This window comes from Phyllobates terribilis, unplaced genomic scaffold (assembly GCF_046119375.1).
Source record: "Phyllobates terribilis strain yellow unplaced genomic scaffold, ASM4611937v1 Scaffold_40__1_contigs__length_11209783, whole genome shotgun sequence".
Taxonomy (NCBI): domain Eukaryota; kingdom Metazoa; phylum Chordata; class Amphibia; order Anura; family Dendrobatidae; genus Phyllobates; species Phyllobates terribilis.
The window spans coordinates 11,049,372-11,062,782 of record NW_027362800.1 but is presented as its reverse complement, the minus strand read 5'-3'; the positions used below and the strand labels follow the sequence as shown (position 1 = coordinate 11,062,782).

The 13,411-nt window shown below is 46.4% G+C and overlaps 9 non-coding genes across 9 annotated transcripts; all 9 read left to right on the top strand.

Annotated features, from left to right (window-relative positions):
• The first annotated feature begins 1,112 nt into the window (after positions 1-1,112).
• Positions 1,113-1,303, top strand: LOC141191071 (U2 spliceosomal RNA). Its single transcript, XR_012265074.1, has one exon. It is a non-coding gene; the product is annotated as a U2 spliceosomal RNA (small nuclear RNA).
• Positions 1,304-2,424: 1,121 nt separating this feature from the next.
• LOC141191070 (U2 spliceosomal RNA) lies at positions 2,425-2,615 on the top strand. The gene has a single exon (XR_012265073.1). It is a non-coding gene; the product is annotated as a U2 spliceosomal RNA (small nuclear RNA).
• Positions 2,616-3,736: 1,121 nt separating this feature from the next.
• LOC141191069 (U2 spliceosomal RNA) lies at positions 3,737-3,927 on the top strand. Its single transcript, XR_012265072.1, has one exon. It is a non-coding gene; the product is annotated as a U2 spliceosomal RNA (small nuclear RNA).
• Positions 3,928-5,049: 1,122 nt separating this feature from the next.
• Positions 5,050-5,240, top strand: LOC141191068 (U2 spliceosomal RNA). Its single transcript, XR_012265071.1, has one exon. It is a non-coding gene; the product is annotated as a U2 spliceosomal RNA (small nuclear RNA).
• A 1,119-nt stretch (positions 5,241-6,359) lies between these two features.
• LOC141191065 (U2 spliceosomal RNA) lies at positions 6,360-6,550 on the top strand. The gene has a single exon (XR_012265069.1). It is a non-coding gene; the product is annotated as a U2 spliceosomal RNA (small nuclear RNA).
• A 1,121-nt stretch (positions 6,551-7,671) lies between these two features.
• LOC141191064 (U2 spliceosomal RNA) lies at positions 7,672-7,862 on the top strand. The gene has a single exon (XR_012265068.1). It is a non-coding gene; the product is annotated as a U2 spliceosomal RNA (small nuclear RNA).
• A 1,121-nt stretch (positions 7,863-8,983) lies between these two features.
• LOC141191063 (U2 spliceosomal RNA) lies at positions 8,984-9,174 on the top strand. Its single transcript, XR_012265067.1, has one exon. It is a non-coding gene; the product is annotated as a U2 spliceosomal RNA (small nuclear RNA).
• Positions 9,175-10,295: 1,121 nt separating this feature from the next.
• Positions 10,296-10,486, top strand: LOC141191062 (U2 spliceosomal RNA). The gene has a single exon (XR_012265066.1). It is a non-coding gene; the product is annotated as a U2 spliceosomal RNA (small nuclear RNA).
• A 1,121-nt stretch (positions 10,487-11,607) lies between these two features.
• Positions 11,608-11,798, top strand: LOC141191061 (U2 spliceosomal RNA). Its single transcript, XR_012265065.1, has one exon. It is a non-coding gene; the product is annotated as a U2 spliceosomal RNA (small nuclear RNA).
• Positions 11,799-13,411: the final 1,613 nt, after the last annotated feature.

The following is a 13,411-nucleotide window of genomic DNA, read 5'->3' as shown; positions in this document are numbered from 1 at the left end:
AGTTTCTAAAATCAGAAAGAATTGAATTCAATGCTTTTTGTTCATTTTGCTTGTTTGTCGGATTTTGGGATGGACTCTTTGGCTTTGCTTTTCTTCTCCTCATTGGATTTTTCATGTTAAAAGTTGCAGAAGCCAGATGACAAGCTCATTTTGGTTCAACTTCAGCAACTGTGCATTGCATTGCCATGTAATGTAATGTAATGCAATGCTATCTATCTAGCTCTCCCTCTATACTTCCTTTTGGATAAACAGACATATTAGGCAAGCATTTTGGAGCTTTCACCTAAATAACTACAGGTGGTGAGATAAGCTGCACAATATAATTGACCTTTCAGTATATTGTTGCACACACACCATCTATTTAGCAAATGCCCTTGTTATCAACAGCAGTCTTTTAAACTCACCTGAGCTAACAGGTATGTGAGCTGGTTACTCTGCTGCGCTTAAAATTTCTTTTTTGGTTTGCTACAATGCCTTTTCTGAAACGTTGTCTCCCTCTGCTGGAACACTGACTTCTTTCATTTAATGCCTGCAGACTATAAAAGAGAAACCAACCCAAAAAGTTTGGTTGATTAGTCTGTGGCATTCTTTTAAACTGTTGCTTATGGCGGTCTCTGTGAGCTTCTCAGTGACATTCAGCCATCCAGGTATACCGCCTGCAGTAGACGGAATGTGGCAATGGAACGCTGGCTGCGCGTGTCATAATAGGCTCTGAGCCTTTATATACCTGCGCACAGCAGCAGCCACCTTCAGTCTGCTGCTGGACAGCCAGCAGCAGCAGCAGCAGGAGAGGTAATTAATCAGCAACCCTCCTGCTAAGGGTAGACAGCTGCTCGTTCCACCCCCCCCCCCGCCTTAATTGGTTCTCCTCCCTTCCAACGGTGTTGAGGCGGGTGGGAACAGCCGGGGGTTGAGGGTACTGTGCTAAAAGAGGTGGAGTTATGCAGATCTAAAACGCGTGGATTGCAGCAGCAGCAAGCCGAAAAGTGCAGGCATGTGAGGGATCTAGAGGTTGACAGCATGTCTTCTTAACGGGAGTCCAGGTGGCCATCTCCACAAATGGACTTTTCAGAATCCTTGGGTGGCACCGTAGTCGGAAACCAATTCTGGTTATCGCTTCTCGGCCTTTTGGCTAAGATCAAGTGTAGTATCTGTTCTTATCAGTTTAATATCTGATACGTCCCCTATCTGGGGACCATATATTAAATGGATTTTTAGAACAGGGAGATGGAAAAAGAGCTTGCTCTGTCCACTCCACGCATTGACCTGGTATTGCAGTATCTCCAGGACCGGTGCACCCCTTCTTTAATGCAGTTTCTAAAATCAGAAAGAATTGAATTCAATGCTTTTTGTTCATTTTGCTTGTTTGTCGGATTTTGGGATGGACTCTTTGGCTTTGCTTTTCTTCTCCTCATTGGATTTTTCATGTTAAAAGTTGCAGAAGCCAGATGACAAGCTCATTTTGGTTCAACTTCAGCAACTGTGCATTGCATTGCCATGTAATGTAATGTAATGCAATGCTATCTATCTAGCTCTCCCTCTATACTTCCTTTTGGATAAACAGATATATTAGGCAAGCATTTTGGAGCTTTCACCTAAATAACTACAGGTGGTGAGATAAGCTGCACAATATAATTGACCTTTCAGTATATTGTTGCACACACACCATCTATTTAGCAAATGCCCTTGTTATCAACAGCAGCCTTTTAAACTCACCTGAGCTAACAGGTATGTGAGCTGGTTACTCTGCTGCGCTTAAAATTTCTTTTTTGGTTTGCTACAATGCCTTTTCTGAAACGTTGTCTCCCTCTGCTGGAACACTGACTTCTTTCATTTAATGCCTGCAGACTATAAAAGAGAAACCAACCCAAAAAGTTTGGTTGATTAGTCTGTGGCATTCTTTTAAACTGTTGCTTATGGCGGTCTCTGTGAGCTTCTCAGTGACATTCAGCCATCCAGGTATTCCGCCTGCAGTAGACGGAATGTGGCAATAGAACGCTGGCTGCGCGTGTCATAATAGGCTCTGAGCCTTTATATACCTGCGCACAGCAGCAGCCACCTTCAGTCTGCTGCTGGACAGCTAGCAGCAGCAGCAGCAGGAGAGGTAATTAATCAGCAACCCTCCTGCTAAGGGTAGACAGCTGCTCGTTCCACCCCCCCCCCTGCCTTAATTGGTTCTCCTCCCTTCCAACGGTGTTGAGGCGGGTGGGAACAGCCGGGGGTTGAGGGTACTGTGCTAAAAGAGGTGGAGTTATGCAGATCTAAAATGCGTGGATTGCAGCAGCAGCAAGCCGAAAAGTGCAGGCATGTGAGGGATCTAGAGGTTGACAGCATGTCTTCTTAACGGGAGTCCAGGTGGCCATCTCCACAAATGGACTTTTCAGAATCCTTGGGTGGCACCGTAGTCGGAAACCAATTCTGGTTATCGCTTCTCGGCCTTTTGGCTAAGATCAAGTGTAGTATCTGTTCTTATCAGTTTAATATCTGATACGTCCCCTATCTGGGGACCATATATTAAATGGATTTTTAGAACAGGGAGATGGAAAAAGAGCTTGCTCTGTCCACTCCACGCATTGACCTGGTATTGCAGTATCTCCAGGACCGGTGCACCCCTTCTTTAATGCAGTTTCTAAAATCAGAAAGAATTGAATTCAATGCTTTTTGTTCATTTTGCTTGTTTGTCGGATTTTGGGATGGACTCTTTGGCTTTGCTTTTCTTCTCCTCATTGGATTTTTCATGTTAAAAGTTGCAGAAGCCAGATGACAAGCTCATTTTGGTTCAACTTCAGCAACTGTGCAATGCATTGCCATGTAATGTAATGTAATGCAATGCTATCTATCTAGCTCTCCCTCTATACTTCCTTTTGGATAAACAGATATATTAGGCAAGCATTTTGGAGCTTTCACCTAAATAACTACAGGTGGTGAGATAAGCTGCACAATATAATTGACCTTTCAGTATATTGTTGCACACACACCATCTATTTAGCAAATGCCCTTGTTATCAACAGCAGCCTTTTAAACTCACCTGAGCTAACAGGTATGTGAGCTGGTTACTCTGCTGCGCTTAAAATTTCTTTTTTGGTTTGCTACAATGCCTTTTCTGAAACGTTGTCTCCCTCTGCTGGAACACTGACTTCTTTCATTTAATGCCTGCAGACTATAAAAGAGAAACCAACCCAAAAAGTTTGGTTGATTAGTCTGTGGCATTCTTTTAAACTGTTGCTTATGGCGGTCTCTGTGAGCTTCTCAGTGACATTCAGCCATCCAGGTATTCCGCCTGCAGTAGACGGAATGTGGCAATAGAACGCTGGCTGCGCGTGTCATAATAGGCTCTGAGCCTTTATATACCTGCGCACAGCAGCAGCCACCTTCAGTCTGCTGCTGGACAGCCAGCAGCAGCAGCAGCAGGAGAGGTAATTAATCAGCAACCCTCCTGCTAAGGGTAGACAGCTGCTCGTTCCACCCCCCCCCCCGCCTTAATTGGTTCTCCTCCCTTCCAACGGTGTTGAGGCGGGTGGGAACAGCCGGGGGTTGAGGGTACTGTGCTAAAAGAGGTGGAGTTATGCAGATCTAAAACGCGTGGATTGCAGCAGCAGCAAGCCGAAAAGTGCAGGCATGTGAGGGATCTAGAGGTTGACAGCATGTCTTCTTAACGGGAGTCCAGGTGGCCATCTCCACAAATGGACTTTTCAGAATCCTTGGGTGGCACCGTAGTCGGAAACCAATTCTGGTTATCGCTTCTCGGCCTTTTGGCTAAGATCAAGTGTAGTATCTGTTCTTATCAGTTTAATATCTGATACGTCCCCTATCTGGGGACCATATATTAAATGGATTTTTAGAACAGGGAGATGGAAAAAGAGCTTGCTCTGTCCACTCCACGCATTGACCTGGTATTGCAGTATCTCCAGGACCGGTGCACCCCTTCTTTAATGCAGTTTCTAAAATCAGAAAGAATTGAATTCAATGCTTTTTGTTCATTTTGCTTGTTTGTCGGATTTTGGGATGGACTCTTTGGCTTTGCTTTTCTTCTCCTCATTGGATTTTTCATGTTAAAAGTTGCAGAAGCCAGATGACAAGCTCATTTTGGTTCAACTTCAGCAACTGTGCATTGCATTGCCATGTAATGTAATGTAATGCAATGCTATCTATCTAGCTCTCCCTCTATACTTCCTTTTGGATAAACAGACATATTAGGCAAGCATTTTGGAGCTTTCACCTAAATAACTACAGGTGGTGAGATAAGCTGCACAATATAATTGACCTTTCAGTATATTGTTGCACACACACCATCTATTTAGCAAATGCCCTTGTTATCAACAGCAGCCTTTTAAACTCACCTGAGCTAACAGGTATGTGAGCTGGTTACTCTGCTGCGCTTAAAATTTCTTTTTTGGTTTGCTACAATGCCTTTTCTGAAACGTTGTCTCCCTCTGCTAGAACACTGACTTCTTTCATTTAATGCCTGCAGACTATAAAAGAGAAACCAACCCAAAAAGTTTGGTTGATTAGTCTGTGGCATTCTTTTAAACTGTTGCTTATGGCGGTCTCTGTGAGCTTCTCAGTGACATTCAGCCATCCAGGTATCCCGCCTGCAGTAGACGGAATGTGGCAATGGAACGCTGGCTGCGCGTGTCATAATAGGCTCTGAGCCTTTATATACCTGCGCACAGCAGCAGCCACCTTCAGTCTGCTGCTGGACAGCCAGCAGCAGCAGCAGCAGGAGAGGTAATTAATCAGCAACCCTCCTGCTAAGGGTAGACAGCTGCTCGTTCCACCCCCCCCCCCCGCCTTAATTGGTTCTCCTCCCTTCCAACGGTGTTGAGGCGGGTGGGAACAGCCGGGGGTTGAGGGTACTGTGCTAAAAGAGGTGGAGTTATGCAGATCTAAAACGCGTGGATTGCAGCAGCAGCAAGCCGAAAAGTGCAGGCATGTGAGGGATCTAGAGGTTGACAGCATGTCTTCTTAACGGGAGTCCAGGTGGCCATCTCCACAAATGGACTTTTCAGAATCCTTGGGTGGCACCGTAGTCGGAAACCAATTCTGGTTATCGCTTCTCGGCCTTTTGGCTAAGATCAAGTGTAGTATCTGTTCTTATCAGTTTAATATCTGATACGTCCCCTATCTGGGGACCATATATTAAATGGATTTTTAGAACAGGGAGATGGAAAAAGAGCTTGCTCTGTCCACTCCACGCATTGACCTGGTATTGCAGTATCTCCAGGACCGGTGCACCCCTTCTTTAATGCAGTTTCTAAAATCAGAAAGAATTGAATTCAATGCTTTTTGTTCATTTTGCTTGTTTGTCGGATTTTGGGATGGACTCTTTGGCTTTGCTTTTCTTCTCCTCATTGGATTTTTCATGTTAAAAGTTGCAGAAGCCAGATGACAAGCTCATTTTGGTTCAACTTCAGCAACTGTGCATTGCATTGCCATGTAATGTAATGTAATGCAATGCTATCTATCTAGCTCTCCCTCTATACTTCCTTTTGGATAAACAGACATATTAGGCAAGCATTTTGGAGCTTTCACCTAAATAACTACAGGTGGTGAGATAAGCTGCACAATATAATTGACCTTTCAGTATATTGTTGCACACACACCATCTATTTAGCAAATGCCCTTGTTATCAACAGCAGCCTTTTAAACTCACCTGAGCTAACAGGTATGTGAGCTGGTTACTCTGCTGCGCTTAAAATTTCTTTTTTGGTTTGCTACAATGCCTTTTCTGAAACGTTGTCTCCCTCTGCTGGAACACTGACTTCTTTCATTTAATGCCTGCAGACTATAAAAGAGAAACCAACCCAAAAAGTTTGGTTGATTAGTCTGTGGCATTCTTTTAAACTGTTTCTTATGGCGGTCTCTGTGAGCTTCTCAGTGACATTCAGCCATCCAGGTATCCCGCCTGCAGTAGACGGAATGTGGCAATGGAACGCTGGCTGCGCGTGTCATAATAGGCTCTGAGCCTTTATATACCTGCGCACAGCAGCAGCCACCTTCAGTCTGCTGCTGGACAGCCAGCAGCAGCAGCAGCAGGAGAGGTAATTAATCAGCAACCCTCCTGCTAAGGGTAGACAGCTGCTCGTTCCACCCCCCCCCGCCTTAATTGGTTCTCCTCCCTTCCAACGGTGTTGAGGCGGGTGGGAACAGCCGGGGGTTGAGGGTACTGTGCTAAAAGAGGTGGAGTTATGCAGATCTAAAACGCGTGGATTGCAGCAGCAGCAAGCCGAAAAGTGCAGGCATGTGAGGGATCTAGAGGTTGACAGCATGTCTTCTTAACGGGAGTCCAGGTGGCCATCTCCACAAATGGACTTTTCAGAATCCTTGGGTGGCACCGTAGTCGGAAAGCAATTCTGGTTATCGCTTCTCGGCCTTTTGGCTAAGATCAAGTGTAGTATCTGTTCTTATCAGTTTAATATCTGATACGTCCCCTATCTGGGGACCATATATTAAATGGATTTTTAGAACAGGGAGATGGAAAAAGAGCTTGCTCTGTCCACTCCACGCATTGACCTGGTATTGCAGTATCTCCAGGACCGGTGCACCCCTTCTTTAATGCAGTTTCTAAAATCAGAAAGAATTGAATTCAATGCTTTTTGTTCATTTTGCTTGTTTGTCGGATTTTGGGATGGACTCTTTGGCTTTGCTTTTCTTCTCCTCATTGGATTTTTCATGTTAAAAGTTGCAGAAGCCAGATGACAAGCTCATTTTGGTTCAACTTCAGCAACTGTGCATTGCATTGCCATGTAATGTAATGTAATGCAATGCTATCTATCTAGCTCTCCCTCTATACTTCCTTTTGGATAAACAGACATATTAGGCAAGCATTTTGGAGCTTTCACCTAAATAACTACAGGTGGTGAGATAAGCTGCACAATATAATTGACCTTTCAGTATATTGTTGCACACACACCATCTATTTAGCAAATGCCCTTGTTATCAACAGCAGCCTTTTAAACTCACCTGAGCTAACAGGTATGTGAGCTGGTTACTCTGCTGCGCTTAAAATTTCTTTTTTGGTTTGCTACAATGCCTTTTCTGAAACGTTGTCTCCCTCTGCTGGAACACTGACTTCTTTCATTTAATGCCTGCAGACTATAAAAGAGAAACCAACCCAAAAAGTTTGGTTGATTAGTCTGTGGCATTCTTTTAAACTGTTGCTTATGGCGGTCTCTGTGAGCTTCTCAGTGACATTCAGCCATCCAGGTATCCCGCCTGCAGTAGACGGAATGTGGCAATGGAACGCTGGCTGCGCGTGTCATAATAGGCTCTGAGCCTTTATATACCTGCGCACAGCAGCAGCCACCTTCAGTCTGCTGCTGGACAGCCAGCAGCAGCAGCAGCAGGAGAGGTAATTAATCAGCAACCCTCCTGCTAAGGGTAGACAGCTGCTCGTTCCACCCCCCCCCCCGCCTTAATTGGTTCTCCTCCCTTCCAACGGTGTTGAGGCGGGTGGGAACAGCCGGGGGTTGAGGGTACTGTGCTAAAAGAGGTGGAGTTATGCAGATCTAAAACGCGTGGATTGCAGCAGCAGCAAGCCGAAAAGTGCAGGCATGTGAGGGATCTAGAGGTTGACAGCATGTCTTCTTAACGGGAGTCCAGGTGGCCATCTCCACAAATGGACTTTTCAGAATCCTTGGGTGGCACCGTAGTCGGAAACCAATTCTGGTTATCGCTTCTCGGCCTTTTGGCTAAGATCAAGTGTAGTATCTGTTCTTATCAGTTTAATATCTGATACGTCCCCTATCTGGGGACCATATATTAAATGGATTTTTAGAACAGGGAGATGGAAAAAGAGCTTGCTCTGTCCACTCCACGCATTGACCTGGTATTGCAGTATCTCCAGGACCGGTGCACCCCTTCTTTAATGCAGTTTCTAAAATCAGAAAGAATTGAATTCAATGCTTTTTGTTCATTTTGCTTGTTTGTCGGATTTTGGGATGGACTCTTTGGCTTTGCTTTTCTTCTCCTCATTGGATTTTTCATGTTAAAAGTTGCAGAAGCCAGATGACAAGCTCATTTTGGTTCAACTTCAGCAACTGTGCATTGCATTGCCATGTAATGTAATGTAATGCAATGCTATCTATCTAGCTCTCCCTCTATACTTCCTTTTGGATAAACAGACATATTAGGCAAGCATTTTGGAGCTTTCACCTAAATAACTACAGGTGGTGAGATAAGCTGCACAATATAATTGACCTTTCAGTATATTGTTGCACACACACCATCTATTTAGCAAATGCCCTTGTTATCAACAGCAGCCTTTTAAACTCACCTGAGCTAACAGGTATGTGAGCTGGTTACTCTGCTGCGCTTAAAATTTCTTTTTTGGTTTGCTACAATGCCTTTTCTGAAACGTTGTCTCCCTCTGCTGGAACACTGACTTCTTTCATTTAATGCCTGCAGACTATAAAAGAGAAACCAACCCAAAAAGTTTGGTTGATTAGTCTGTGGCATTCTTTTAACTGTTGCTTATGGCGGTCTCTGTGAGCTTCTCAGTGACATTCAGCCATCCAGGTATCCCGCCTGCAGTAGACGGAATGTGGCAATGGAACGCTGGCTGCGCGTGTCATAATAGGCTCTGAGCCTTTATATACCTGCGCACAGCAGCAGCCACCTTCAGTCTGCTGCTGGACAGCCAGCAGCAGCAGCAGCAGGAGAGGTAATTAATCAGCAACCCTCCTGCTAAGGGTAGACAGCTGCTCGTTCCACCCCCCCCCCCCGCCTTAATTGGTTCTCCTCCCTTCCAACGGTGTTGAGGCGGGTGGGAACAGCCGGGGGTTGAGGGTACTGTGCTAAAAGAGGTGGAGTTATGCAGATCTAAAACGCGTGGATTGCAGCAGCAGCAAGCCGAAAAGTGCAGGCATGTGAGGGATCTAGAGGTTGACAGCATGTCTTCTTAACGGGAGTCCAGGTGGCCATCTCCACAAATGGACTTTTCAGAATCCTTGGGTGGCACCGTAGTCGGAAACCAATTCTGGTTATCGCTTCTCGGCCTTTTGGCTAAGATCAAGTGTAGTATCTGTTCTTATCAGTTTAATATCTGATACGTCCCCTATCTGGGGACCATATATTAAATGGATTTTTAGAACAGGGAGATGGAAAAAGAGCTTGCTCTGTCCACTCCACGCATTGACCTGGTATTGCAGTATCTCCAGGACCGGTGCACCCCTTCTTTAATGCAGTTTCTAAAATCAGAAAGAATTGAATTCAATGCTTTTTGTTCATTTTGCTTGTTTGTCGGATTTTGGGATGGACTCTTTGGCTTTGCTTTTCTTCTCCTCCTTGGATTTTTCATGTTAAAAGTTGCAGAAGCCAGATGACAAGCTCATTTTGGTTCAACTTCAGCAACTGTGCATTGCATTGCCATGTAATGTAATGTAATGCAATGCTATCTATCTAGCTCTCCCTCTATACTTCCTTTTGGATAAACAGACATATTAGGCAAGCATTTTGGAGCTTTCACCTAAATAACTACAGGTGGTGAGATAAGCTGCACAATATAATTGACCTTTCAGTATATTGTTGCACACACACCATCTATTTAGCAAATGCCCTTGTTATCAACAGCAGCCTTTTAAACTCACCTGAGCTAACAGGTATGTGAGCTGGTTACTCTGCTGCGCTTAAAATTTCTTTTTTGGTTTGCTACAATGCCTTTTCTGAAACGTTGTCTCCCTCTGCTGGAACACTGACTTCTTTCATTTAATGCCTGCAGACTATAAAAGAGAAACCAACCCAAAAAGTTTGGTTGATTAGTCTGTGGCATTCTTTTAAACTGTTGCTTATGGCGGTCTCTGTGAGCTTCTCAGTGACATTCAGCCATCCAGGTATCCCGCCTGCAGTAGACGGAATGTGGCAATGGAACGCTGGCTGCGCGTGTCATAATAGGCTCTGAGCCGTTATATACCTGCGCACAGCAGCAGCCACCTTCAGTCTGCTGCTGGACAGCCAGCAGCAGCAGCAGCAGGAGAGGTAATTAATCAGCAACCCTCCTGCTAAGGGTAGACAGCTGCTCGTTCCACCCCCCCCCCCGCCTTAATTGGTTCTCCTCCCTTCCAACGGTGTTGAGGCGGGTGGGAACAGCCGGGGGTTGAGGGTACTGTGCTAAAAGAGGTGGAGTTATGCAGATCTAAAACGCGTGGATTGCAGCAGCAGCAAGCCGAAAAGTGCAGGCATGTGAGGGATCTAGAGGTTGACAGCATGTATTCTTAACGGGAGTCCAGGTGGCCATCTCCACAAATGGACTTTTCAGAATCCTTGGGTGGCACCGTAGTCGGAAACCAATTCTGGTTATCGCTTCTCGGCCTTTTGGCTAAGATCAAGTGTAGTATCTGTTCTTATCAGTTTAATATCTGATACGTCCCCTATCTGGGGACCATATATTAAATGGATTTTTAGAACAGGGAGATGGAAAAAGAGCTTGCTCTGTCCACTCCACGCATTGACCTGGTATTGCAGTATCTCCAGGACCGGTGCACCCCTTCTTTAATGCAGTTTCTAAAATCAGAAAGAATTGAATTCAATGCTTTTTGTTCATTTTGCTTGTTTGTCGGATTTTGGGATGGACTCTTTGGCTTTGCTTTTCTTCTCCTCATTGGATTTTTCATGTTAAAAGTTGCAGAAGCCAGATGACAAGCTCATTTTGGTTCAACTTCAGCAACTGTGCATTGCATTGCCATGTAATGTAATGTAATGCAATGCTATCTATCTAGCTCTCCCTCTATACTTCCTTTTGGATAAACAGACATATTAGGCAAGCATTTTGGAGCTTTCACCTAAATAACTACAGGTGGTGAGATAAGCTGCACAATATAATTGACCTTTCAGTATATTGTTGCACACACACCATCTATTTAGCAAATGCCCTTGTTATCAACAGCAGCCTTTTAAACTCACCTGAGCTAACAGGTATGTGAGCTGGTTACTCTGCTGCGCTTAAAATTTCTTTTTTGGTTTGCTACAATGCCTTTTCTGAAACGTTGTCTCCCTCTGCTGGAACACTGACTTCTTTCATTTAATGCCTGCAGACTATAAAAGAGAAACCAACCCAAAAAGTTTGGTTGATTAGTCTGTGGCATTCTTTTAAACTGTTGCTTATGGCGGTCTCTGTGAGCTTCTCAGTGACATTCAGCCATCCAGGTATCCCGCCTGCAGTAGACGGAATGTGGCAATGGAACGCTGGCTGCGCGTGTCATAATAGGCTCTGAGCCTTTATATACCTGCGCACAGCAGCAGCCACCTTCAGTCTGCTGCTGGACAGCCAGCAGCAGCAGCAGCAGGAGAGGTAATTAATCAGCAACCCTCCTGCTAAGGGTAGACAGCTGCTCGTTCCACCACCCCCCCCGCCTTAATTGGTTCTCCTCCCTTCCAACGGTGTTGAGGCGGGTGGGAACAGCCGGGGGTTGAGGGTACTGTGCTAAAAGAGGTGGAGTTATGCAGATCTAAAACGCGTGGATTGCAGCAGCAGCAAGCCGAAAAGTGCAGGCATGTGAGGGATCTAGAGGTTGACAGCATGTCTTCTTAACGGGAGTCCAGGTGGCCATCTCCACAAATGGACTTTTCAGAATCCTTGGGTGGCACCGTAGTCGGAAACCAATTCTGGTTATCGCTTCTCGGCCTTTTGGCTAAGATCAAGTGTAGTATCTGTTCTTATCAGTTTAATATCTGATACGTCCCCTATCTGGGGACCATATATTAAATGGATTTTTAGAACAGGGAGATGGAAAAAGAGCTTGCTCTGTCCACTCCACGCATTGACCTGGTATTGCAGTATCTCCAGGACCGGTGCACCCCTTCTTTAATGCAGTTTCTAAAATCAGAAAGAATTGAATTCAATGCTTTTTGTTCATTTTGCTTGTTTGTCGGATTTTGGGATGGACTCTTTGGCTTTGCTTTTCTTCTCCTCATTGGATTTTTCATGTTAAAAGTTGCAGAAGCCAGATGACAAGCTCATTTTGGTTCAACTTCAGCAACTGTGCATTGCATTGCCATGTAATGTAATGTAATGCAATGCTATCTATCTAGCTCTCCCTCTATACTTCCTTTTGGATAAACAGACATATTAGGCAAGCATTTTGGAGCTTTCACCTAAATAACTACAGGTGGTGAGATAAGCTGCACAATATAATTGACCTTTCAGTATATTGTTGCACACACACCATTGTAGCGCTGGCGTCCCTGCCCTCTGCTAGGCAGGGACGCTGCTCCCCTCACCGCTCTGCTCCGTGCCCGGCGTCCTCTCCCCGCTCTGCTGTCAGCGCGCGCTCCTTCCCGGCGTCCTCCTCCCGCTCTGCTCTCAGCGCGCGCTCCTTCCCGGCCCCTGTGCTTAGGGCGCGCGCGCGCGCGCTCCCCTCCTCTTAAAGGGGCCGCGCGCGCCGTCCTAAGGAGTCCCCGGCCAATGGCCGGAGGACTTCATCATATATAAGGCACCTCCTCCAAAATGGAGGTGCCCGAGCAATGTTGTTTGCACCTGTGTCTCACCTGTGCTTCAGCCCTCAGGTCCCGTTGCCAGTTACCTGCCAGTTACCTGCCAGTTTCCTGCCAGTTTCCTGCTAGTTACCTGCCTGATTCCTGCCTGAATACTTGTTACCTGTCTGCCAGCCTGAGGTCCGACGGTCTGCCTTACTACTCCTGTCAGTCTGTCTAAAGGACCAGCCTGCCCGCTCACCTGGGAGCGCATATCAGCTACCTGCCTGCTTGCCTGAGGTCCGACGGTCTGCCTTACTACTCCGGTCAGTCTGTCTATGGACCAGCTTGCCCGCTCACCTGGGAGCGCTTCACCGTTATCTGCCTGCTTGCCAGCCCGGAGGCTCCGTTGTCACGTGCTGTGACCACCAGCTATCTCAGAGACTCTTGCCCGCTCACCTGGGAGCGCATCTCCGTTACCTGCCTGCTTGCCAGCCCGGAGGTCCCGTTGTCACGTGCGGTGATCACCAGCTATTCCAGAGACTCTTGCCCGCTCACCTGGGAGCGCTTCTCCGTTACCTACCTGCCTGCCAGCCCGGAGGTTCCACCGTCACGTGCCGTGACCACCTGCTATTCCAGAGACTCTCGCTTGCTCACCTGGGAGCACACATCTACCATCTGCCTGCTAGCCTACCCGGAGGCTCTGCCATCACAGGTCGTACCTACCCCTTACCCAGAGACTGCCCTGATCACTTGCCGTAACTCCCTGTCCGTTCACCCAGAGACTGCCACCCGCTCCCTTACAAGGGCCGCCCCCTTGTATAGTAGCTCAGAGGTTCCGCCTCCCGGACCCGTTACAGTTTGCTCGGGCCATGGAACCCGGTGGCACCCAAGCTCCCTCGCTCTCGGACCTCTGTCTTGAACTGTCCCGTCAGAGGTCCCAACAGGAGGCCATCCTGGGTCACCTGCGGAATGTTAATACTCGCCTGAACACTCTGTCTGA